The following is a 26,802-nucleotide window of genomic DNA, read 5'->3' on the forward strand; positions in this document are numbered from 1 at the left end:
TGGGCATGATATAGAGGCCCTGAGCAGTTTAATCTGATTTGGCTGACTGTTGCTTCATTAAGCAAACTAAGAAAAACTGCTGCAAAGTCAACAAATTTTTAGGTGTTATTATTATTATAAATAATCACCTGGTTTTCCTGGCAATAGTCAGGATCAAAAAATATAATCCTTATAGCCCTAAGTAGGCTATGGATATGTTTAACCTCTCCTTTAAATGGTATTAAACGCTGAACGCTGTGGCTACTGTAAAGATAGTAAAAACAGATACTGCAAGAACAGAGCAGTGTTTAACGACAAGTTACAAAGAGTTCTACTGAAAGAAAAGCAAGAGCAAAAAGGTTAAATAAACAGAAACCACAGTGCCTCCCATCTTTCTTACATTAACGTTCTATAAAGGAAAATTTCCGCTCTCCGTGATTTGATTTCCCCGATCTGTGCATTAAATATTTACTTCTAACTATAAACTTATAGGAGACGCAAACAAAAACTAATTTGCATTATTAATGATGCAAGAAATGTGATGCTTAGTCCCCTAAGATTCGTAATAAAGGAGGAAATGTTAGAGATTTACTTTCTTTTTCATTTTAAAAGGCAAGTTAAAAAGATAAAACTTATTTAATTAACAGAGAGTCTATTTATGAATTAGTTGTTTCTGCCAGCAAGAATGTTTAAAAAAAAAAAACTGTCTGAAATGAGGCTGAGACTACAAAGAGTCCATTTTCAGCTTGGGAGTCTCAAGGGAAAAATCAAAGGGTTTCTTTCTTTCAACAGTTTGGGTGAGATGATATTTTGAGATGTTGACAGCTGCCAAACTGCAGCACCAGTGAAGAACTACCAAATTGAAATAATTTTTATCTGTTTGAATTTTCCTCAATATTCAGCTCAACTTCCTTTCACAGCTCACCACTGACATTTCTACTTGGTTAAAAGGGGTTTTTTCCTCCTCCTTCAATGCTCCTGTTGATTGCTCATGGACCCTCTCTCTTCTAAAATCAACCACAGATAATAGAGAACCATTATTACTACTTTTAGCAGTGCTTCCATCACAGTAATGCATTAATTGGAATCCTTTTTTTCCATATGTGCCCAATGCTGAACCAAATTTTAATGGTTCATCATCTTAATCATCTCTATCACACAGAACGTTCTCACTCTGTTTGCTTACAAGATACTAATAAAACAGAATTAACAGTCTTTAATAACCAAAGCAGAATTAAAAATCAACATTTAAAAATTGTTTTCTACTTTTCTGACAGAAGCTGCTTATAAGATTCAAAGCAAGCCAGCCTTTAGTTAATATAATAATAATTATAGTAATGATAATTAATAGTAATAACCATAAACAATGCTTTCCAGACAGCTCCTACTAGTCTTCATTTTCCATTTTCTTGGTAATTCCCGTTTCCACTGCTAAAGCCACCCCTCCTTTTCTAACCCCTTCTTCTCTATTGGTCCCATGACCTGCCTTGTGGTGGTTTCTCCTCTGCTTCAGGCACCTGCCCATGTGTCCTCTTAAAGCCTCTTCCCTCCCAGACAATCAATCTGAGCTTTTTTGTCTTCATCACATGTTCATTAAACAAATCAAAGTTGAACAAACCCTTTCCTCTTACTACTCAGGCTTCCAGCCTCAGCAACAGCCTTTCTTTGTCTTCCTTGCCTGCTTCTGCCTCCCCCAGCCTCCCCTCTCGCTGTCACATCTGTGTCTTGAAGGAGACACCTCTTTAATCTTCCTCCAAGCCACCATTTCTTTCCAAACTTGTCCTCTAAGGTCTGTCCCAGGTGTCCCTCTGTCCTGTCTCCTGCTTTCCCCAAGGAATGGGGGCCATTCCTTGGTGGATCTCTGGTGGTTCCCTTCTCATTTGGGTTTGCTCCCACCAAAACCAGCTCAGGCAACACCAGAGTAAGCAAATCAAGAGGCACTTCCTCATAAGACAAAAAAACCCCAACTTTATGTTTAATTAAAAAATAATTCAAGAACAGAGGTTCAAATATTGGTTGCTGCAGACACTGATCTTTGGAAACAGAAGTTTTATAAATTATCATAGCTTAGTGTCCTGCAAAGATAGTAGTGAGAGAGAGAATAATATCCCCTGCTGTACTCACAGACTTCTTCCAATCAGTGACCCAAGGACTAATTCAGAGTTACATGATGAATTAGAATGGATCTATATAATTTTGTTTAAGTTTGTTAGTGCAGGAGGCAGCACATAACTATTTTGGGAGACTTCCTGTCAACACCGAAAGAAAAATATTCTCCCCTTTCAAGGAGACCTTTCCGCACCTTTAGGCTCCTCAACTAAGACACAACACACAAAGTCTTCCTTAACTCTGAAAATAAGACAGATATATATACAAAGATCACTAATTCAGTGCTTTTAGGATTAAGAAAATGATGTAAGAGCCCTGCCATGGCCAGCACAGGGCAGAGCACGGCCATCAGGTCCCAACACTCAACATCACTGGGACTCAAAGAAGAGTTGTGTCACCTCCTGTTTAATCCCCTGCCCCAACTCTGGACATTTGCATTTGAAAACAGTATCTGTCACTCCCACAAACCAGGTATTGGCATTTTTTTTTTTTCTGTTTGAACCTGAATGAAAAAAAAAAACAAACAAACTGAATCCCCAAGTATCTGACATCAAAACCTGGGAGAAGGGAACTACTGGGATGGTGTTCTGGCATTACCACAGCACTAGAAAGGAAGAGCAGATGGGCAGTGAGGAAGCAAATCCTGTTGAAATATGATTAAGTGACACTGAAGATAAGGAAAACCATGAAAACTAAAGGGCAGGTAAGGAGATTTTAAGTGCAATATAAAAGGGGATTTGTGGCATATGTAATTCTTCCTTTAAGTGTTTATAAAACATGGAATTTTTTGCCTCTCAGTTATAGTTACAGATCATTTTGTTTCTGCTCTCTCCGAAGATCACTGAAAGCTGAAGGTGTTTGACACTTTTGTATCTACTATATGTTTATGTTTTATTCTCACTCACAAAATGCATTTCCAACCAAAGAGGAAAACGGGAGGCATAAAGGGAAGAACGTGCCATAAATATCTCCAGCATTCCGAGAAAACAAGCTCAGGATTTCATTGCAACCACACTCCAAATCAGGCTTTATCCATCGCTATTTATGACCAGGCAAGCCTGGCTTCTGATCATCTTGTTTCTTCCCTGTCGTTTGCCAGAGTAGAAAACCTTCTGTAAGTATTATGGGATTGAGAAACCTTCATTTTATATCCTTTCAAATTATTTGTGCTGATGCAATCGTTGCATATTTCAATAAATTACTAATTGTGGGCGAATCCTCATTCTTAGCTCTAACAGAAATAGGTTTTATTCTCACATCTCTGCACGTGCCCACGTCCACCAAACCCAGCCCTCACTGTGCCAGGTTCCTTTGAAGCTCCTTTACAGACCTAAGCTGGAACATCCAGCCCTCCTGCTTCCCAGTGGGACAACCTGCTCCATAGGTGGCCTTTCATCTCATGTGCTGGTGTTTCAGCTCAGCATTTCACCATTTGTTGTGCCTCCCAGAGAAAAAGATTTAATTGAGTCTTTAAATTCAACAGGATCCCTGGTGAAGGGGGAAGACAGGGAAAGAGCAAGCAAGGGATGGATGGAGAGAGAGAGGAAATGCCTCCTGTCTGTTTTTTGGCCAATCCTATGTATTTTACTGTAATTCTCCACAATCCTAAGTCCAATGGGCTCCTCAAACCCCTCTGAGATGTGCTGCTCCCTCTGCTCCAGCACAAACCTGGGATGAAGAGGGAGAGGGAAAGGCAGGTGTGAGCAGACCCGGCACTCCAGAGGAGACCTTCGTACCATCCCTGCCAAACTGACTCCCAGATAAACATGCATCATCCTCTGGATAGAAAATCTGCATTTATTTTCACTTTGCACTGGGAATCCTGGCTCATGGCTGTGGCTGGGACTGGGCACGTGTGGTGTGTGCTCATTTAGTATTGCTTGTGGCCAGTTAGAAAAATCATGTAATCCACCGCAGGTTTAAAACATAATTTAAACCTGCCAAGTCTCATAACTTCCAAGCAGGCAAATTCACCCTAAAGAGGATGGTTTCCACTTACTAGGGTTTATATTCAGATCGCTGGCACATGGGCTTGCCACCAAAGAAGCCTTTTATGCAAGCACATAATCAACGGAAACCTTCCCTTTCACTGCGGTTGGGTTTAATGTGATAATGAATATTCCAGTGTCAGCTCTGGGTAAACGGATGGGGTTTCACCTCAGATTCCCTCCTTTGAATCTCTCACACAGGCACACACTTGCTGAGTGGTAAATAATTCAGCAGCACCAGCAGAAGGACACCTGAGCTGCGTTCCCCAGGCGGGCGGATCTGCCTCGCTCGTGTTCTGCCCCGTGTCCCTGCTCTTGTAAACACCATCCCTGGAAAGGCTTTATTACCTATTTATATCTGTGCCTTGCAGAGGAGAACACGTGGAAGAATGCATGGCTTCAGCAGGCTGCCTGTGGAAAAACCTCCCTTGGGTCATGGTCACCACGAAGGTCCAAGGTCCACCACGCAGGGAAGTTTGGTGGGGTGTCCTGGGTTCCAGAGCCAGGAGGAATGCACGTTCCCTAATTAGCAGCACTTATTTTCATTATAAAATTAGCAGAACTACAGCTGATATTTCACATTCGTTTGAGAGCCTCTCTGCAGCATGCAAACATTCCCCCAGCCCATGTGAGGCGAATATTTTCCTGCTCATTTTGCAGCCATGGAACGCGAATTAATGTTCCTGTGAAACCCTTCTCTGCCAGATTCCCCTGCCTGTGTCCCCACATTTAACCCTCATTACCCCACCACAGCTGCCTGGGGGAGCAGCTTTCCAACATAATTGCTGGGGGATCTGCTATTTCTTTGGGCTTTTCACCCATTTTCCAGTCATTGGTTGATGTTTTTCCTCTCCTTTTTGCCCGTTTCAAGTTTCCACTCTGACACCAAATGCTTTCCCCTTTTCCTACTGCTGTTAACACGAGGCAGATCAAACAAACACAAAAGTGTTTTCTCAAAAAATAATCATTAAGCAGATCATGGAGTTTAGTTCCAGTGACAGCTGAATATTTGTTTCATTAATAAGTCATTTGCAATTAATTCCTGGAGTCATTTCTAAAAGAACATTGTGATGTTTCCATGGTTTTAAAGTGGCAAGGCACGAGTCATTCTTTGACAAAATTTCTGTACAAAGTGCTCGTAGGCATCCACTGGAAACATCCAGCCTCCAAGGAGGAGTGTCCCTGTGAGGTGGGAATGTGGCTCCCAGTAGTGGGGAGGCACCTCCACACAATATGCAAATAACTGCAGCATTTAGGGGTTGAATTTTAGGTGCATTGGTGCTCCATTCAAATTATTAGCATGGAAATTACTATATTAAGGGTTTTTATTCCATTTAAGGCTCATAAACAACTCTCCTCTATGCTGGAAAAATAAAATAAATCTCCAATACGAACAGTTCAATTTATCTCTTTTCAGTCAAAAAGCTGGATAAACAAGTGATTGCTATCCTGCTGTCTAAAAGCAAAGATGCTCCAGCTCAAAAAGGTTCCTGAGGCTCTAAAAATCACACCAGGAATTAAGGGCCATCCCTCCACTGGCTGAGCATCTTTCCCTGGATATCCAAGGGGCTCCATCCTCAAGCCTACCAAGGTCACCTTCTGCTTGGGATGGAACAGGCACCGTCTGCACTGGTGTTTTATTAGGAGTTAAATAATTTACCACCTTTCACAATGTTCTTTCTAGCCTTAAAACTGGCACAATTTGGGCATAAATAACACGGGAAAGTGTCTCTAATCCTGGGCACCACTTCCACTCAAAGTTCCAAGTCCTGATACGTGGCCAGCAAAGACTAAGGACATTTCTAAGCTACAGAAACAATTACAATTGTTGCCATATCACCTTCTCAATAACCTTCCCCCAAAATTACAGGTTAGAGAGTTGTCTGTGATCATTAACTGCCTGGAGGAGAAGCACATCACCAAAGCAACAAACCTCTAATCAAGGGAGTGGGAGCAGAGCAGAAGAGCAAAATAACTCTTTAAAAAGCAAGTTGCAAGAGGCTTTTTTTTTTTTTTTAAATCAAAATCTTATTTGGCACATATAGTTACCACCCCACAGCGGCAAAATTAAAACGCTGGAAAAAGTGAACATCATAAATTTCTGCCTACTTGGGAACATAATTTGCTGGAATTACACTTTTAGAGGGAAGTGCTTACAGGTTTTCATATTCAGCAGCAAGAGGAGTAATTATACTAATGAACTGACACAACAGGGAGCTGGTAAAAAAAAATGTCAAATGTTTAGTTTTCAATTTAAAATGAAGACAAAATATTGTTTAAAACTTAAAAATGCCCAATTTTCAGGTATTCTAATGGAGATGAATAGATAGTTAAATTAAGGTCTGGAAAGCAAAGTTCTAGACCTGCTTATAAAAATCTTTACGTGGAAAGGTTTTCAAGTTTTCAGAAAAATCAGGTTAAAAATAATCTTTTAAACATTACAGTAATATCATAACTTATTAATAAGTTGGGTAGGAGAACCTATAAATTATCTGGTAAGAAAAAAAAATAGAAATAATTAGCTATTTTGCACCTTCCATCAAAACACTGTGAGTTACACAACTATTTCCACGAGGAGATGGGACTTTGCCTTGAATGCAATTTGCAACCTATTGGTTTGATCCAGTTTCCACTGAAGTAAGTGAAAAGATTACCATTAAATTCAGTGAAAGCTGGATTAGACTCCGTTCAGATTCACAGTGGGAAAAAAAAAAACCTTAATGATTATTTATGCCAGAAATTCCAGTGTAAAAAGCAAAATCGGCACAAATGTGTTGAAGAATTTGAAGAGAAAAATGAGCACAGTTGATATAAAATATGACTCCACTAAAAATTAGAGGATTACTAATTACTCTGAATACGTTTATAGAGAAGCTATAGATGTAATTTAATGGCACAAATATACTTGGAAATCCAATTATAGCAACAGAGTAGTGATTATAGAGTTGCATGAAGAGTTAAAATAAAATATGATACCAGATAAATGGGTATATTAGAAAGGCACTATTAGATTTTCTTGCATTTATCCACTGAGTGCCACCAGGCCTCTGAGCCAGGAACAAATAGGAGGAAAAAACAGCAGAGAAAGATTGAGTTTTCTTGCTAAATATAGTCAAAAACAACTGAGATATTTCTACTAAAAAAGATATAAATTTAGAGATACCAGCTACCAATATGTGATTTATACAGCAGATCAAAATAGTGAGTCTTATTCACAGTCCTGCTGTTCCAGATTCTCAACTTTTGTAAGCACTAAACCAGCAAAGAAGGAAAACTTGAAAAGGATTTACTGCCGAAAGTTGAAAGATCTCGGAGAAAACACAATATACCAATAAAAGGCCAATTATTGCAACCATCAATATTCAGCAGTGGGCTATCAGGGGAAAGATATGCAGATTCCATTAGGAAAAAATACAGCCATGTCTGTCCTCTGGCATAACAACATTACTTATAAATGGGAAGATGGACCCTCACTTTATTTGTAGGTTTAAATAATAATTTGATACTTTACCCATTGTGTCAAGAAATTAAGATTTAGAGGAAACAAATAAATGTCCCTTTCTGATTTAAACCTAAAATAAGTCACTTCTTGCTCTGCTTTCTCTTGTCCTTGAAATCCACATTGACTTAAAACATACATATTTATAGTACAAACCAGGTTTGCCAACTTTTGAAACCCAAGGAAAATATTCATCAATTACCAGCAACTTGTTTAAATCTCTTCCAATCTTACCTGGTTTTGACATTCAAATTTAAACCAGGCACAACCTGCAAGAGGTTTTGGTGAGAACTCCTCTCTGGTGAATTGGGAAATACTTCTTTGGGATGTTCCCCGTTAATGAACACCTGCATTTAGCCCTATTTCACAGTTTGTCCCTATTTTCCAATCACAGGGAGAGGGCTGGTAAAGGTTTCAATTTGTTAGGTCACACAGACTCCTCCCAGGTACGAGCTAGGTTATTAGCATAAGAAAAAGCTGGGGGGGGAAGAATGAAAATAACCCCTAAAATCATCTTTTATTCTGCTTTTGCCGCAGTACTACAAAGACAAACAGAAACATTCACAGCTCAGCTCTGCCTTGGCCAAGCAAATCTCATAAATGTCTGAATTTCCCATTATGGCCATGATTTCTAGAGGGAGATGAAATCTTTACCTCTCTCTAAATTGATGGGAGTCTCCCTCCTCCCTTCAGATGCCAGAATATGGAAGTAGAAGACTCTCCCTCTGAAGGCTGTATTTTATAATACTCTGATGAGATGCCTTTTGATTTAGGGTTGGCATGAAGGGAGAAAAAAACCCCGTTGTAGTCTGCCAGCTCATCTAACCCAACTTTAATCACTGACTGTGGAGACAGCTCTATCTGAGCCAGTCATCTAAAATCCCTTTAAAGTCAATGGGGAGAAATAGATGTTTTTAGGATGCAATTAATTGATTGGAAGGAAGAGGGATCTATCACATATGGAAAAGAATTATGGCCCAGAGGGTTCTGCTTTTCCTCATTTACTTCAGAGGAGTTCACACATCTGCATTTTCACAGTCATCCAGGACAGGTGAGAAGAATGTCCCCCAATCACTGTCAACAAATCTCTCTTGTTTTGTTGGTTTTGTTTTTTTTTTTTTTCTGTTTTACTGTTTTACTGTTTCTTTTCCATCCTGTTCCTACACTTAATCTCTCCCGGGACATCAGTTCAATTTTTGCATTACAAGCCCATTAACCCCCTCAAGGAAATGGGTTCATCCATCTGATGGAAATGAAAACTTTTGGATCTTACACGAGCGCTCACCTGGGCCAGAAGAACAGATCCATCAGGTTTAAAAACCACATTGATGGATAGTTTAGTGCCAGTTGTCACTGAAATATTCAGAATAGGACAGAAAACAAAACATTTCCTACAGTTTTACCACTCTCCCAAGGACCTCCGGGCCCTTCAGCTCCCGGGGCTCTACACCATGTCCCAAATGTACCAGGAAATTATGATTACACACAGTCTGAGGAGCTGGGGTGGTGATTTTCATGGAAACAAAGAAGAATATTCTCCCTCAAGAAGACATGGCATATCTGTCCCCTTGAACACGCAGCAAACGTAAGGGGGAGGAAAACCGACAACTGCAGTTTTGCCTTCATCAGTGAGATCCAAAGAAGTCGAGTTGAAATAAGTTTGGCCAGACTTGAACATTGCAGAGCCCCCCAAAAACCCCTTTCTTTTCCCGAGGCGCAGCCCTGTGCAATTTTGTTCCGCTCTCACAAGCGGGTGAACCTATTTCCTCTCACCCACCAAAGAGCCACCATTGTGCTGGAGGACTTTGAGGAATCTCTTGCTCACTCTGACACAAGGGAGTAGGTTTTGTTTCATGTTTGCCTTGTGCTGGGACATTCATCTTCAAAGGGCCCCGCTCGCAACCGGGGAGCCTTAGAAGCGGAACAGGGCCAATTCAAAGAGCTGTGCACGGAGCAGGAGGGGGCTCCTGTTCAAAGCTGCAGCCTCGAATCTGCCACAGAAGAGCAGATTCAAACCCAAAGAGGTCACTTCACCTACCTGTAGTGGGATCTCGTATTCAGAAGACTCCAGCTAAAAATAAGGGGTATTTAGGCAGCGTGACAAGTGAAACCCTCGAGCGATGCTCTTCCTCTCTCTCCCTCGCACACAGACAGGGACAGAGCAATGGTTCCTTTAGGAAAAAAAACCCCAAAACTGTAGGAGACATAATGGCCTCCAGAAAACTTACTCACAGATCAGCTCCATCTGTAGCATCCTCCTGGTCTGAGCACAAAAGTTCCCAACGAGCCGGAGCACCGCAGACCTCTGTTCAAACTGCCTGGAACAGGGAAACTGCAATCAGCAGTTGCTCAACACATGATAGAGTGGTAAAAACACTGATTTCTTTCAATTACCCAGGTTAATGCAATCTGGAGGAAATATTCTGTTTGGCTCAGAAATTACCTGTTCTCTGGCCAGACCTGGGAGCCCTTGGACAACAAAAGGATTCTGCTTGGGTGGGCACTGTCTGAACACAGAGTAATGCAGAGCTGCTTTCCCCAGAATTCAGCCTTTACACAGGAAATACAGAGAAGTACAGATGAAAATACTATTCTCTTCAATGTATACATGGAGAACTGAGACAAGGGGAGATGCAGGTTCACATACAAGCAGATTTACAAATGTTTAATGTCTTTGATGAGGTAAAGAAAATCAGAAAAAGATTTTTAAGAGAAGCAGAAGCATAATAGTCTTGCAGATTATCTGCAGAGCCTTTGTATCAGGTACCTGCCGTTTTTAAAAACAATTTAGATTAAATTTTTGTGACACCTGATTTTTTGTACGATGTATCAGCTCTGCATCTGTAAGGGAGTCTCATTTTGCTACTGGGAGAGGGCAGTTGCATCTCTGGGATTTGATCCCTTTTCCCTGGCTTAGCAGAGGTTCTCCCTGCTCCCACTGCCATCACACACCTGATGTGGCCACTTCCCTCCTCCTTCAAATGTCCACTGGCACAGACACAAATCTCTGGACACAGTTTCTACCTCCTGTATCAGTTCTTCAGTCTCAACTCTCTTCAAGGACTTTTTTTTCTTCTTTTTTTTTTTTTAAATACTAGATTAAAATGCACATGATCCTGCATTGCTTTGTCAGACTCCCCTCATTTATATTATATTTTTATTAGAAGCTTTAAAGCCTTTGGTCCAGCCTGTGTCCGAATGGCAGTTCACAGGTACGATTGCATTACTCCCCATATCATTATTATTTTGGTTTTTATTATAAGTACCTGGGTTTGTTTTTCTTTTAACCTCAATTTAAACATCCCCTCCATTGCCATGCTCATTTTGCTGCAGTGCTGACTGAGGTATTTCAGGTTCATGGTGCTCCCTCCAAGTTTGATTTATAACAGCAGGACAAGATGGATCAAAACTTTATATCTGATTCCACTTCTTATGTGACATTTGTGGTTTTTTCACATTTTCCTACTTAACAAATATATTATTCCTTTAAAGCACCTGATCAAATATACTGAGATGGGGGAGACAATGCTAAAATTTAATTTAATTGTAAAATTATGCTTGTCCTGCATAAACACAGGTACAGCCTCCTTTGGACAAGGCATCTCCCAGAAAAAGCCAAGCGTTTTGAGACCCTTCCATACAAGACAGGTGGAACACACATTGTGCTAGACAACCTGCTCTCAGGTGGTTTCAAACCCTGTTTTTGCACTGTGTTTCCTTTTGTCCGTATTTTATTCTCCCTTCTGCTGCCCCGGCAGTGACCTCACCTGGAGCAAGAGGCTGCAAGGCCCCTTAGCTCCTCACAGAAAGAGCAATTGGTTTGTTCCCCAAATGTTTCCCAGGTTGTAAAACAGCATAAAAGTACAAATGAGGAGCCTCATGATATTTTTCTTCCTGCTGTGTGCAATCAAGCCAGAAAGTATCCCTGACTCCCACAGAACCTGCAAATTACCTCGGCATACCTGACCCACCAGCAGCAACACAGCATTAGGACTATTTTCCCCCACTGATTCTTCTCCTGCTGAGCTCCTCCACAGGTCTGGGATGCCCCCTGCTTGCACAGTGCCTGGTTTGAAACAAAAATCCAAAACGTGAGTGAAATACTAAACCTTTGCCAGCAAAATATGGGAATTATTTCCGAAGAACTTCACGTCATTTTACATATTGCACAATTGACCCCATATATCTGCAAAGTCTGAAACTCAAGTAGATTCAACACAGCCAAGAAATAATCACAGAGAGCATTTTGGATTCAGCCAAGGATGAAGTAAGGCACTCTATTTTCAACAAAGCAAGCTGAGGCCACTGTTCACTACGTTCAACTACATCAATTATACAGAGCTTTACTGGAAAAGGATTAAAAAGTACAAAGGTAAAACAAACAGCATTGTTGCAGTGTCCAGTAGGATGAAACAACTCCCTTCCATGGTAGGTATGATTACGGAAATGCTATAAAAAGAAGGGAAGGAGGAATGGAAGGAAGGATTTCATGGACCTTGAGCAGACTCACTGCGACAGTGACACAAAGCCAGGGCACTGCAGCACACACAGTTTGGAATTCAGCCCCCACATCCCTCGTGTCACTGCCAGCACTCACATCTGAACTCCCTATTTCTGTATTTCCTCTTTGCCTCTAGCCAGGGAATTCCATTATTTCAACAATGCAAAGTTTTAGACAATGTTGTGTTTCCTGAAGTCTCTTCCAGTTGTGTCTCTCCCGCCCCAGATCATTGCAAACTATTTGCTTCACTCCACTTCTATCCACACTGTCACTTCCAGGATCTGCTCCATTCAGCTCCGTGTTCCTTAAAACTTTGATATTGAGTTCTTCATATGCCTAATTTGGGCTTAATTCCAGGCTGGGGTAAATCGTTACAACTCGGATGGAGTCAATAGGAGCGCAGTGACTTACATCAGCTTTGTGTCAGTAAATACTGACAAGATTGATCTCAAACTTTTTCAGAACAAAAGATTTTCGAAGATGGATTAAACAACATAAATGCTGAGCTGTTTTGCTAGACTGCAAATGGCATAACACAAGCTTTGTGTGACATCTCTGAATTATCCCTTCGTGGTAATGTTGACATTACATGGTATTGACTCATGGAAGAAGCTTAAATACCCTTTTAAGTTTTCAAGACTCTTTGACAAAGCACTATTTCATTAACAAAATGTTAATGGAATCCAGGAAGCTTGACTCTCCAGTACAGCCTGCTGCTTTCAAGAAGCTCTGACCGAGGGATGTGACGGCACAGAGCAATGTAATTCTTATTTTTAGGACAACAGAAAAGGAAACAGGGCACTCATTGGTTGAGGGAGGAGGACCCAAGGGTACTTCCACAGTGCTCCACTGAAGGGCTACCACACCTTCTGCTGGAGAAGGTCAAAATAGCACAAATTAGAAAATACATCATGCAGGATAAACTGGGAGAGACAGCAGTGTTGGTGTTTGCTTGGAGATGAGGCTTCTTGCTTGTGAAAAGGAGAAAGACCTGGAGAGCATTCCAGAGGGAATACCTGAACTGGGGTGAGATTTGGGAAAGGATAATTATGTATTTCCAGCTAAAATGATTGGTTCTAAGTACCCTGATAATCAAAGAATCATAGGATCATTTAGGTCAGAAAAGACCTCTGAGATCATTGAGTCCAACTGTTAATGACACAAATGGCTCTCAGATAAGTACAGGGTTTATAATTGATGGGTTTACTGCTAGGAACAGACCTGGGCTTTCAAGTTCTCGATCTGACCCAGAAAAGGGACTTGATGGAGAGCAAGGGGCAGCACAGGTGGCCCAGGTGGCCCTTGTCACCACCAGGACGACGGGGGGGAACCCCCTCTGTGGGGAGTCAGCAGCACACAAGAGATTGGTTTGCACCCCAGGACCTGGGCAGAGCAGAGAGCAGGTTCCCCTCCCTCCTCTAGAGAGCAATAGATTGTTTGTGAACAACCACCCACAAATCTTTTCCCCAATAACTCACAAATATTTATAACACTCCCTGCTCAGGACTGTGACACGGCCCCAGCACCTTTCCAGAGAGACAACACTTGTAAGTCAAATGAAAGGTGACAGACCTTCTCAAGAGGGAAGTTTTATCACACCTTGAATAGTCAAATTTTCAAACTTACGTTTTTCTGCTGATTTCTAGATGTGCAATTACTTTATGTAGTAAGGAAAGTCATTATTAACCAAAGAGATTGGAAGGGATGGGCAGGGAAATACTAAACCTCTGTCCATTTGCCTGCTTTCTGCCTTTGACAGCATTTTGTGTGCCAACAACTTCCACGTTTCCTCCTCTGTAGTTCATTTCATCTGTTCTGTGGACTCACATAAAGCAACAAGTGGAAGAAAATAATGTCAAAAAAAAGAAATTAAAAACTCAGCACTAAAAAGCAACACTTGACTGAGGTGCTCAAGGGCCACTTTGCTGCCTGAAACCACTCCTTTTCTTTTTTAATTGTTTACATTTTGAATTGATAAAATCCACAGCAGTAAAGATAACTTTGCCTGACTGCCCAGTAGAAGATTTGTTGAGAAGCTGTCTGGAAGGGGGGAAAGTCTCCAAGATACATTTTTATGCATCCATGAAATACAAATAAATACACAAGAGAGCTGCATACACAAATAACAGACTCAATCAAACATGGCAGAGCTGTGAAACACATCTGCACTTGGGCACTGGTGACTGGATTAAAGGGTGGAGTGACCGGGTGTTAATGAGCCAGGAGTGAGGGAGCCCCACGGCATTGCCCTCCACACCTGCCATCACCTCCAGCACTGATGGGATCAGCACCAAGGGCTAAAAAGGGAGATGGAGATCCTCTGACATGTCTGAATGATGGACAAAAGGCTTGTTCCCTGGCTGAAAACAGGCATTTTGGTGCAATAGCAAAACTTCACACATCTACCCAACTCCTACATAACCAAGAAGTGACGCTGATGTCACTACTGTCACCAGGTTAATGCTCTTCTTAACAGCCCTTTGTCCTCTTGGGTTTGTTTGCTTTCATTCCCTGTGCCTTGAGAGGTGAACAACAGCCACGGTTTTAATTGTAGGCTGATCCCCCAAAGAGAAGACAAACACCCCTGTAGAAAGGGATGAAAGATTTTGTGCCAGCAGATGATTCATCTTTCAAAATACCTGGCTGCTCTCAAAAGGAGAGGAGGAAAACTGCACTGCCTCAAGGGCCTTGGCTGCCAAGGAGCTGCCAAGGAGCTGCAAATCCTCTGCTCAGGGGGTTTGCTGCAGCACAAGGCAAGCCCACCTCTCTGTTTCCCACTGAAACACAAGAGGAAAGTGCCTGGAGCACACACTTGACAGGCAGACCAGACCCTTGTCTGTCCTCCAGAACCCATCTGCTGAGAGAGTTTCCTCAAAAACTTGGTGTAACTGAACTGAAAATCAAAGATTGAGGCTCTTCAAGGATAACCAAATGAAGTCCTGAAGTTTTTCTGGGGTACTAATGGCCATACCAGAGCTCAACCTCCACACAGGATGAGTACAACATGTGAGCAGAGGATCCAGGTGAGATTTCAGGGCTCCATCTTCCTAAGGGTATGGAGATTCAATAACCTAATGAAAGAGAAAGGAAGAACACATGGATCATTCCTCAATAATCCATTCCTGAATAATACTGTAGGTTTCAGTATAAAACAATTTGAAGGATTTACAGAAAAATCCAAATGCAAGGGAACTCTGGGAAGAAAGACGTTTTGATCTTGACTGCAAAGTGTGGCCCTCACTCAAGGACACTGAACTTTGTGGTCTCCCTGGGGTCACGGATTTTCCACATGAATTAACAGACACCCATTGAGCTGCAGGACCAAGCAGGATTTTTCTCCTGGCTGAAGATCTGCCCCACGACATCCACATCCCACTGCCGGGAAAGCATCTCCCACCCTCCAGATAGCACTGGTCAGAGCCCTCTGTGAATAACCACTTTATAATGTGAGACACTTACTATGCACTGGGTCACTGGTAGCAGGGTTGAGAAAGGGACATTCACATCTAAAATCACAAATCTCTATAGTCAACGCTGGAAAAATGAGCTCTGTCTCAAAGGCTCTTACAGACCCAGGAGGAGGAACACGCTCAAAGAACAGATTGCTGCAGTTTGTTAGCAAAGGTTAGGGAAAGCTGGAAACCTTAAGGTCTTGCAAATCAATCTGTGCATTGCACAGCTTCTCCCCTTCCAAAGCTGAGACAAATGCAGATTGTGTTTGTCGTGCTTGCAGAACAACCTGCAATCAAAATCTCTCGCTCTCGCTGGAACAAGGCGACAACACTCCGGAGACACAAAGACAACTGGAAGGTAGAAGTTCTGCAGAAGGAGCATTTTGCTTCTAAAACTCCACTTCATCCCCCTCGTGATCACACAGATTTCTGTTGATTCTTTACACTTGTACCTGTTATTTGTCTTCAGCTGCCACATTGAACCACGAGTGCTGCGACCATAAATTAAAAAAAAAAAAACAAAAATACTTAAAAAAAGGCCCAAACAAACTCAACAATATTTGCAACTGCATTTACATAAAACTCACTGGACACAATTGGCACTGCACAGTAGGACTTTTCTTTCCCACTCCTAGGAAGGAGTTGAGTTGAGCCAAGCTTAGCTGAGCTGAGCCCTCACCCACCCTCCTTCCTGCCCTTCAGGTGCCTCTCCCCAGCTTTTCCTCAAGGAGGACATTCCTTACTCCAAAAGAAAAACACCTGTGTAGTACCAGGCACTGCTGATTTTCTTGAGGTAAGAGGGTATTTACTGTCTCTGGGGGGTAATTCTAAGAATCAGCCCTTTTTTTCCATCTCTGGATGGGTCTTTAAATCAAAGATTAAAGAACCGAGAAAAGATACACAAAAACTGATAATCCCAACCCAGAGACCTTCCAATCATAAATACTTGTCATTCTCAGCATAATATGCAACCTTCAACACACTGTTGTGTTTCAGGCACATTTAGGTACCCTACAGAAATGACTTGAGGCTGCTATTATTCCTAAAGAACTTCAGATGAGTTTGGATCCATCATCATTCATCATGTCAGCCCCTCTACGGATAGTTACCCACACTTTGTCTGCTCGGGTTTATCTAATAGCTAGCCCTGGGTTTTATTAATTTCCACTGGTTTGCAGAAATTACAGAGTTCCTACTCTTTTTTATAACTTGTATCTTAACTTATATCCATTTTCCATGAAAACCACGCAGTGCTTCAAAGGCACATGACCTCTTCTGGGGTTCCTACTCCCTTAAGAAGGGATCTCAAATCTTGCCTTGTTATGGTTTGGATTTCTCTGATGTTTGTTTGCTGGGATTTTTTTCATGCTGCTGATAAACAGATTCCCAAGGGCAAACAACCCATTTTTATAGGGGGAGTGTCTTTCTCTTCTTGGATGTTCAGCAGCCTGAGTTGTCTTAAAATCTTTTACTCTTCAAACCATTTTACATGTATGGGATTAGTGAGCATTCCTATGTAAGCAGAGACAGAGGAAATCTGAATTTCCCTTGTCATGATTCCCTTGGCCAGAGAAGCTGTGGCTGCCCCATTCCTGGAAATGTTCAAAGCCAGGCTGGATGGGGCTTGGAGCAACCTGGGCTAGTGGAAGTTGTCCCTGCCCATGGCAGGAGGTGCAATGGGATGGTCTTTCAGGTCCTTTCCAACCCAAACCATTCTATTCTGATTTTATGATGACTGAGGAAATAAATTCCCTTTTGTACTATTGATATATAGGTGAAGGTATACACAATATCTACCTATCCAGCAGGCAGAAATCACATTTTAAATATACATTTATGTGTTAAATCACTGTGATTTTAGTTTTTGTACTTTCAGTGAAAACCCCCACAGATCATTGTCAAAGCCACAATTGTTAATTTAACAGTTCTTCTGCAAAGAAAGAAAAGGAAAAGCAGAACATACACTTAGTGTATATATATATATATACACACATAATATTGTATATGTTTCCTCTAGAATGTTACTATACTGTATTTTATAGAGGACTCCTCTCCTCCTCGATGACTTTTTGCTCTGTAAAAGCTGTGTAAGAAGCACAGTGGAGGTGAGAGCAAGCCCTGGTGCAGGGCAGAAAGGCTGCCCTGGCACCCAGAGCCGTGGCCATGAGGCACAGACACCGTCCTGAGGCCGCACAAGCCCCGTGTGACATCCACAGCCCCAGTCCCACGAGCCAGTGGTTCCAAGACACAGCAGCACCTGCTCAGGATTTGGACACCACTGCGGTATCTGGGGGTCTGTGACTCCCAAACCCCTCCCTGACCCATGGACACCCCTTGGCCCACCTTGGGTATCCCTGGAGCTGGAGCTCCTCTCCCCCCCGGCAGCTTCAGGGGTACGGAGAGTCCCGGAGGTGATTCCCATCTTCAAACCCTTCCCTTTGGAGCACTTCAGCCACCTGTTCAGCACAGCAAAATATCCAACTCATTTAATGAGGCTTCTGGTAAAATCCTTCCTTTGAAGTCCCTCAGACCGTGACAGCAATTAACTCCAGCCCCATCTTCACTGCTGTTGTTTTACCTCATATCACTCGAGATCAACAACATCACTGATGGTGCAAATTATTTCCCCGCATAAGCAGTGAGGGAATGTCTCACATCCAGCACTTACTGTCAGCTGGCAAAGTGACCTGACTGCAATTACAGCCATGATGTTGGGGTGTCTTCAGTGTTCCTGGGCTCCTCCAGGATTTTTAGTAATTTTTGCAGATTTAAGACTGCGAGGAAATTCATTACATTTACGGCTGGCAGCGTTTAGAGATGAACCTACTGTAGGTACAGGGGAGGTGGGTAAGGAGGGCATCACAGCAGAACAAAGCACACAGGTGGGGTCACGAACTGTGGTTCCTCTTAACAAAACTGTCCCCAGGCTCATCCTATCCAGTATCACGTGTACATGTGGATATTCAGAAACTTTTCCCCGAATGTACACAATGGGGATTGTTTTCATTGCAAATGGTTTGTAACAATGCACATTAAAAAGCCAATATGACACCAAGTGGACTATAAATAATACCAGTTTAAAAGGCAAAAGGATCTAACTGAAATATTAATTTCTCCACATTACAAATGAGAGAAATAAGAAGATCACAAGCAATAGACACACAACCAAAGGTAGCTATTTAAAATTGCCCTTGGAAGAAACTTTTTCAAGGTTTTCTGTTTGTTTTATTTCTGTTTCTGGGTTGGTGGGGGGTTTTTTCTCTTTTTTTTTTTTTATTATTTGCTTTGGGTTTTGTTTTTAAAGCGAGCAAGAATAAGGATAAAAGGAAACTAATTCCCCACTAAAGGGCCTCCTGCGGCCGGAGCGGGATGACCTGCTGGCTCCATAACCTCTGCCAGGGGAGGGGGTGTCAGCACACACAGCCCCTCCAACCAGCTCCAGACAACAATGGCAACACAGGGAAAACAAAACAGGATCCCAATCCTTCCCCTGATCTGTCTGAGGACATCACCTACACCTTACTCCGTTGGCCAAGGTTGCGTTTCCCAAGCCCCGAGGGCAGAACACACCACTCCACAGCCCCAACCCAGAATTCCTGCTCTGTGAGAAATTCCAGTGTTTTCCCCGGTTTTAAGAAGGCTAAAGATTCTTAAAAGATCTGAAAGGTGCTTGAAAAGATTTAGATGAGACTGAATTTGTGCAAACATTTTATGAAAATGTTGTGTTTTAATGATATGCCGTCGGCAGGCTGAAAATGGTAAAAAAAAATACAAGACAAAGCATATGGGAAACACGGGAAGGATTAATTAATTAATTAAAATGAACCCTGAACAAATTAAACCATTTCAGCATCGCCAAAATGAAACACTTCAGCGTTGTACCAACAGAGGTGAAAGTCAGATGATGCGCCAGAACATGTTTTCTCTCCAAAATTATTATAATCAATAAAATTCCAGTTCCAAATTTCATTTTTGTTCTGACTGGATTTTGGATTCCGAGCTGTTTGCACATGTTTTGACCCCCCCCCCTATACCCAAGAAAATTGCTGCCATCCTGACCTCTTCTGCAAGGGTGGTGCAGCTAAATGGAAGAACGTCACTGATTCTTACTGAAGGAAAGCCTAAAACCTGTGTTTTCTATAAAATTAGTGGGTTTGGCTTATTTCTCAGCAAAAAAATGCCTTAAGGAGAGGTAAAGCAAAGCTATTGTTACCAAGACTTTCTTACTGTAAGAACCCATCCTACAGTGCATTTCCTGGTACGCTCTGAAATACCATAAATCATTCTGACAACGTGATACTTGTCAAAATAAAGGCAGAAAATACATCTCGGAATAAAACATCCTCAATCATATTTATTTGTTTGCTCACTCGTGCCATTTGGCTTCTCTCAGTGGGTTTCCCAATCGTTAGGGTGAATTAGTGAGATTCTGCTGGAAAAACAGCCCCATGTGCATATTCACAGGCTCACACACACGGAATATCTGCCCGTGGCACTGAACACTCGGGCAGGAGAACTGAAAATAATAAAGCTTGCAAAGGACACTTCAGTTTTCCTGCTTGCTTTTTTTTTTTCCCCCCCTTTTTCAGCTTTTTTTTTTTTTTTTTCCCCATCCCCCTCACCAAATATTTCACTAATGTTCAATGGTGGCTTGGTTTAAGGGAGTCCTGCCTGGAAAGCTCCTTCAGCTGCTCAGCCCAACAGCATAAATTTGATCTCGTAATTAGTATTCAGCTCAGCATCTTGGATAGAAACCAATGTTACAGCCAAGAGGTGGTTTAAATCACATAAATCATAGATCAATGACAGAACTCTAAGCACTGGATAGATTACAAAAGTAAGCTTTAGTTAAAAATAGATTAACCATTTCCCTGCAGGAATTCCTTCAAAAAAGCCCTGAATATAAAACAAATAAAATTAAATCTGATAATTTTTTTTCCTAATGCATGCATATACTAGATGAATTGTTCTTTCCCTTGACAGTTACACACTGATTAAAGAAATGTGTTAACATGCTATTTCAATGGAAAATACTGTAAATTGTGGGGACTTTAATTTTTTTAATGAGCCTCTAATAGCCAAAAAGCAATGTTGTGTACAGATAGGTTTATAGCACATTACAGCAGCTACCAGATACTTCTGCAGTTGCTGTTTTTATAAAAAAGGGCAAAAATCATTCCCCAAGCCAAGAAAAATGTTTTTTAGAAGTGTTTTTAAAGAATTCTGTGTTTTAAATTTTAGCTAACAAAGCTCCCAGTCGTAAAGGAGCATCACAAGCCCTCAGTTATCCTGATTTAAGCACCCGTGGGGGTAATCAGCAACTTGAAGGATTGAGCCCTGAGATCCTCAAATTGTTAAAAGTTCAGGGGAAGAGGAAATATGGGGCTGAATCTCTTCCCCCTGACTAAGACATGAAGGAGGGTTTGGCTCCTGCAAGGAAATTCTCTGTTGCTGTAGACCAGTTACACCAAGTTGGGGTGCACCAGAGGACACAGAGTGTGTCAGCCAGGAATCTGCTCTGCAACCTGAGAACCTAAATTAAAAATATAAATTTAAAGTATGTGCTTACTCCTGTACATTGTGCTGTGATAGCCTCCCATGAGGTCGCCCATAATTCAAAAGAAGAAAAAAAGGAAGAAAAAAACCATTAAAACCCCCAACTTCTCAGCATCTGAAGGACAATTTGCATGTCTGTTTTCTGAGCAGCAGAACTGAAAGCCAGAAGTGCCTGAGCAGCACCTCAGCCTCTCCTCAGGCCAGGGAAGTGCAGATTCCAAGCCATCCTGGCTGGAATAACGGGCTCGGATTCCCCCCGGGCACACGCAGGGACTGAGGCAGCTCCAGCCACAGCAAAGAGAGGAGAAGCAACCTGAGCATCAGGCACAAATCCTGCCACCTCATCCACCCTTTCACAACCTTCAAATCCACCTTCAAATTAGTGAGTAAATAATCAAAGTGAGAGAAATCCCACATCGCCTGTCCCTGGACCGACAAATTATGATCAAATGCAGAACTGAAAATACAGTGATTCACCCCAATAAAAAGTTGCACAATTCTTGAACTGGTAAATAACTGTTACAGCCACAATACAACGAATTCAGACTTCCTGAACACCGACATCTGCTTGTATATTTAACTTTCTACAGATGACAAAAACATGAGTATAATTGCTGTTGCCACATCTAGAATTTTAAAAAGTAAGTAATACTGTTCCTAGAGATGTTCCCATTTGTTTTCGAACACTCCAGCTCCATCAAAAAGAACATCTTTAAACTTTTAGTTCTTAATGGAAATGACTACTTTCAATTTCCAAGGATTTTTTTTTTTCCCCCGTCACGAGAAATAAAACAGCGAGCTGCTCCATGGCTATTTGAGGAACAACATTGAGATTTCCAAAGTGCCTCCCTGTGTGATAGAAGACTGCAATATATGCAATCAAGAGATAGATTCAAACAATAATAACTAGCAGAGGCTCCAGGCATTGCAGAACGTGTCATTTACTTCAGACCCGTTCCTTGAAACATCAGTCCTGCGAGTAGTTCAGTGGAAAATAGATGGGGCTGCTCCTGGAAGTAGAGGCTGTTCGTACAGGGAAGTTTTCAAAGGCTCTGCATTTTCTAAAGTGCTGAAAAATGCATATCAAGTTTAGTAAAACTAAAGAAGAGAAAAAAAAAAAGAAGGAAGGGGAAAAAAGGATCTCTTGTAAAACACCGAATTGTCAGAGAGATGTCAGGGTTAATTTTTAAAGGCATATTTCCCTCCAGCAACAATTCTCTTTAATTATTTCAATGTGAAACACATTATCAGACATGTTCCTTCCCTGTTCTCAGCTCCCTGACACAAGATAGGTACAAGATGTTAAATCTCTGCCGACGCTCACACACGTTGGCTGGGCAGCTCCTGCTGCACCTACAGCCCCCAGCTTCCTCTACCAAACTTTTGGGGCCACCTGTCCCTGGTCACAGCACCAAAACAGGGCAGGAGGTGGCCGAGGAAGAGCCCCAGGATTTCAGAGGGTGGCCCTCGACACCTACAGGGGCACCAAGAGCCGCACGGAGCAGACACACCGGTTTAAAAGTTATAATCATAACACACATGGCAGCCTTCCAGCATGTTTGAGTGGGAATTCATCCAGATTTGGGTTGTTTTTTTTTTATTTAGAGGTCTAACAGTCATATAGAATAGATGGTACAGAACAGGTAAAGTCCAGTGAGGAAGCTCCTGGAGTGTCACAGCACAAGGAGCTGCTGCAGGACACGGTCACGTCAGACGCTTCTTCAGGAATTTATGAGAAACACTTTATGTTCCTCCCAGGTGCTAAAGGACAGTGCCCAGAGACCCACCGTAAAATATCAGCTCAAAATCACGAGTGACAGCAGTTTCACATTTAGATCTGGAGAAGAAATCTTGATCTAATGCATCGGTTCGGTGTCGCAAAGCACCGAGTTTGGTCAAATATTTCAGCTGCTGAAGGAGGTTTGTGTTTTCCCACATAATTTCCAACTGGACACATATGTATTCAGGAGTCACATCTATCTATTCAACCCTTGTTTTGGTGCAAGGAAAGTCTAATCCTTTTCTGGGGCAGGAGGACCAGCTCTACCAGATCAGCTGTACCCTAATGGACTTTTTTATACCACCCCCAGTAAAACTCACCATACAGCCAGTTGTGAGATTAAAAGCTTTTTAAGTTGCTATCTTGGGAAATTTCTTTCAAGGAAATTACTACAAAGCCTTGTTTTAGTGTGTTCCCCTACTGTGAGTCCTACTGTGTTTTTTTAATAAGGAAAACTATCCATCCATGGAGGTGTATCCTGTTCTCCATGCTTGAGTGTCTAACAGCAGGCACATACAGTAGACACTCTGATGTTTTGCCTCTTTAATTTTCACTCCATAATGTTGGTGCCTGGTTTTCCTGACTGCACCTTTCAGAGCAGTTTAATTATGGGCGTGCACAGAATTTCGAGAGGGGATTTTCAGTGATAATATTCAGATGTTAGGGACAAGTTTAATACAAAAAGATACTCAGAATTCTTTCTTTTAACCATAAAATAAAACCCTGCTATGCATTTATCACAGGATGGAAAGCGAGATAATATTACCAAGAGAAAAAAAATACCAATACTTCAAGGCTAAAACAGAAAGGGGCATAGAGATGCTTCCTTTAGTCTTTAAAGGATGCTTCATATAGATATAGAGATGCTTCATGCAGATATAGAGATGCTTCATATAGATATGGAGATGTTTCATACAGATATAGAGATGTTTCATACAGATATAAACATGCTTCATTTTGGTCTTTAAGAAGACAACCTTATGCTAAATATGAAAGTATGGCAGATCTATCACTGCTTTCAAGCAAATAGGACACAGCCAGAGGTTTCCATCCATGCTCAAGCTCCCACCCAAATGAAAACAGCTCATGCCACTGAATTTATTAACCCAAGGATTTTACCACAGATTTTGATACATATTTTTAAATCAAGCCAAGCAACTCCCTGATAAAAGGTTACTGTACCACTCAGATATCAGGCTTGAAATGTGTGTGGGTTTTTTTTTCCAATAACAGGCCAGGTAGTGGGTTATAAACGAGCCCTGCTCCATTGACTGCAGACAGGGTATGAAAATTGATTCAATGGAGCACCATCAGCCCTCGCCAGCTGAGTATCTGTCCCTCTAATCACAACTAAAAAGATTTTCCTAGTCAATTAAAGGCTCCAAGCCTTTACTCACTCGCACAAAATCCCTGCTAACAATGCATTCATTTAAATCTTAACAAACTGAGCACAAGCCCTGCCTGGTGCCACAGTTGGTGCTGGAGATTGAAATCCCCGCTCCCGCCATCCGGAGGCACCAGCCCTTCCACACTGTCTCACGTGGCCCAGGATAATCCCTGAGTCCCCTCCGATCCTGACACGCTTCTGGAGGACCTGACAAAAAAATTAGCACATCCATTATTTTTCGCTCGCAGGAGTACGAGCCCCACGAAGAAAACATGTACCTGTGCTGACAGAGTGGGAGTGCTTTAATTTCCAAATTACATACATAAATAAATCAAACCGTAGCACCTGATAAATGAAAGATTATGAAAATAGTAATATCCTGGAAAATCTTGAAAGGCATCATAATTCCTCCAACAATTATCTTCTGTCATATTTGCGAGTAGCCCATGTAGTTCAAGAAGAGAAAATACAAATGTGCTCCTTTAAAATTCATGAAACCACTCATTCTGTCATAAAAGCAGGCATCTTTCATGGCTACTTATTTCACACAGTCTCATAACTAATACTGACAGATACTTGGAATGCAAAAAAAAAAAAAAAAAAAAAGGAGCACCGGACAAAGAACACGAGCTGCTCAATTCTTACATTTTAATGCTTAGAATGGAAAATAAAATCATATATTATATAGCACTGCCGAATTTCTGCTGTAATTAAATCAAAATTTGTAGATAAAAATGAGATTGTACAAAGACTGGTGGTATAGTGCTCCCAGGATTGGGCTGTGCTGCATCCATGACAACAGGATGGAAGGTTGCTTTTAATACTATTATCTTACATACCCACAGCTGAATGCTAATGCAGCTATACTGAGGAAATCAAGTTTCAGATCTGTAGCCACTGAACTTACAGCCACTAGGCAGGGAGTTTAAAAGCCAGGCTAGCACACAAAGACTAATATTATAGCTCTGTCAACTCCCCAAAGGTCAGCTATCTCAAAAGGCATACACAAATATTAATTGTCAGGTAGTTCTGTACCAGAGACCAGAACTGAGGCAGAAATCAGGTTTTGTGGCCATAATTTTCTTCCAATTTTATTTGTAAAATGGAGGTGAGGAAGGAAGCAGAGATTAACTCAGTTCATGTTCTGTGCACTGACAGAGGGTGATGTGGTTCCTTATGGGCAGTGTGTCAGAAAGGGTTTTACCTGTTTTCCTCAATGAAGGAGACAGAAAATGTGTGGGAAAGCAGCTGGGAAGCTCTGTTTTCCAGTGGATACCCACAGTCCAATTGACCCAATCCTTTGGGTTGTGGACTCCCCATCCCTGAAGGTGTCCAAGGCCAGGTTGGGCAGGGCTTGGAGGAACCTGGGATAGTGGAAGGTGTCCCTGCCCATAGCAGGGGGTGGGACTGGATGAGTTTTAAGGTCCTTTCCAACCCAAACCAGTCTGGGATTCCATGATTCTGTCCTGGCTGGGGGACAGACAGATCCCTCAGTCCCAGCCTGTCCTGTGCCCACACAAGGATTCTCTGTTCTCCCACAGGCAACTCCATATCTGCCCAAGCTCCTTCTAGAGACATCACCTCCAACTTCCCAATCCATCTTCTTCTGGATTTAATAATATTTTGTTATAAAATCACAAAAAAAAAATCTACATTAGCTATATACATATATTTTGCTATAAAATCATAAAACCATAAAAAATATGAATCTAGTTGGGGGTAACTAGATAAGTGTTTCCCAAATCACAGAATTCTGAGCTGCCCTGTGAAGTCAGTGCATCCTTCCTCCTCGGGGCCAACAAAATCCAAAGGGTTCAGCAAGTCCCCAGGATGAAGAAGCCTGTGTTCCATCAGAAGTGGTATCGTGTGACTGGCAACTCTGACCCAACTCCCCAAAGGGGAAAACAGCCTCACCAACACTTTTAGCCTCTTCTGAGCACTCAGGGAATTTTCAGACCTCTTACACTATTTTTATTCTCCAACCCTCTACACTTCAAGGTGGAGAACTCCAAACTGTTTGAGCTGCTGACCACTCTCCTGTAACCTGTAGTTACCCAAATCCAACTTATTTATAAACCATTGGCTCATGTGCTGTCATACACTGAATAATTCATTTTTAGGAACAGTATAAGGAAATTCTGGCTCTGTGTTACTCTGGCTCTATCTCACATAGTCAAGAGTGTGGACATTTTGGCACATTTGCACCCTGGGGTTTTTTTCTGAATGCATTCTTACTATGCATGAAATAGAGACAGTAAAATAAATAATATAGAAGTAAATCTGATAAAATATAGATAATAAAATAAACTGAGCCAACTCAACTAAAATAAGGAGAAGAGGCACTTGTGGTGAAGTTTTCTCAAGCCCATCAGGACTTGCAGATCAAGCCATCTCTCATGGAAATGAGGATTCACTACAAACCACTGCAGAAGTGCAGTTCCCAGGGTCTTTTCCCAGCTGTGTAAAGAAGCCTTTCTCCACAAAAACATGACTTCAGTAGGGCAGCAAAAAGATGCTTCATTAGACAAAAATAAAAGGGGGCAACAACATT

General features: G+C 41.8%; 1 long non-coding RNA gene across 3 annotated transcripts in view; it reads right to left on the reverse strand.

Annotated features, from left to right (window-relative positions):
• The window catches only part of LOC116793920, an 86,581-nt gene that overhangs the window by 24,795 nt on the left and 34,984 nt on the right, over window positions 1-26,802 (reverse strand). For all 3 annotated transcript variants that reach the window (XR_004359638.1, XR_004359636.1, XR_004359637.1), the window contains exons 3-5: window positions 17,872-17,984; window positions 11,538-11,641; window positions 9,804-9,893 (exon numbers count right to left, since the gene is read on the reverse strand). This is a non-coding gene — a long non-coding RNA (uncharacterized LOC116793920). The remainder of the gene's footprint in view (window positions 1-9,803; window positions 9,894-11,537; window positions 11,642-17,871; window positions 17,985-26,802) is intronic.

This window comes from Chiroxiphia lanceolata, chromosome 14 (assembly GCF_009829145.1).
Source record: "Chiroxiphia lanceolata isolate bChiLan1 chromosome 14, bChiLan1.pri, whole genome shotgun sequence".
In the NCBI taxonomy this organism is placed as follows: Eukaryota; Metazoa; Chordata; class Aves; order Passeriformes; family Pipridae; genus Chiroxiphia; species Chiroxiphia lanceolata.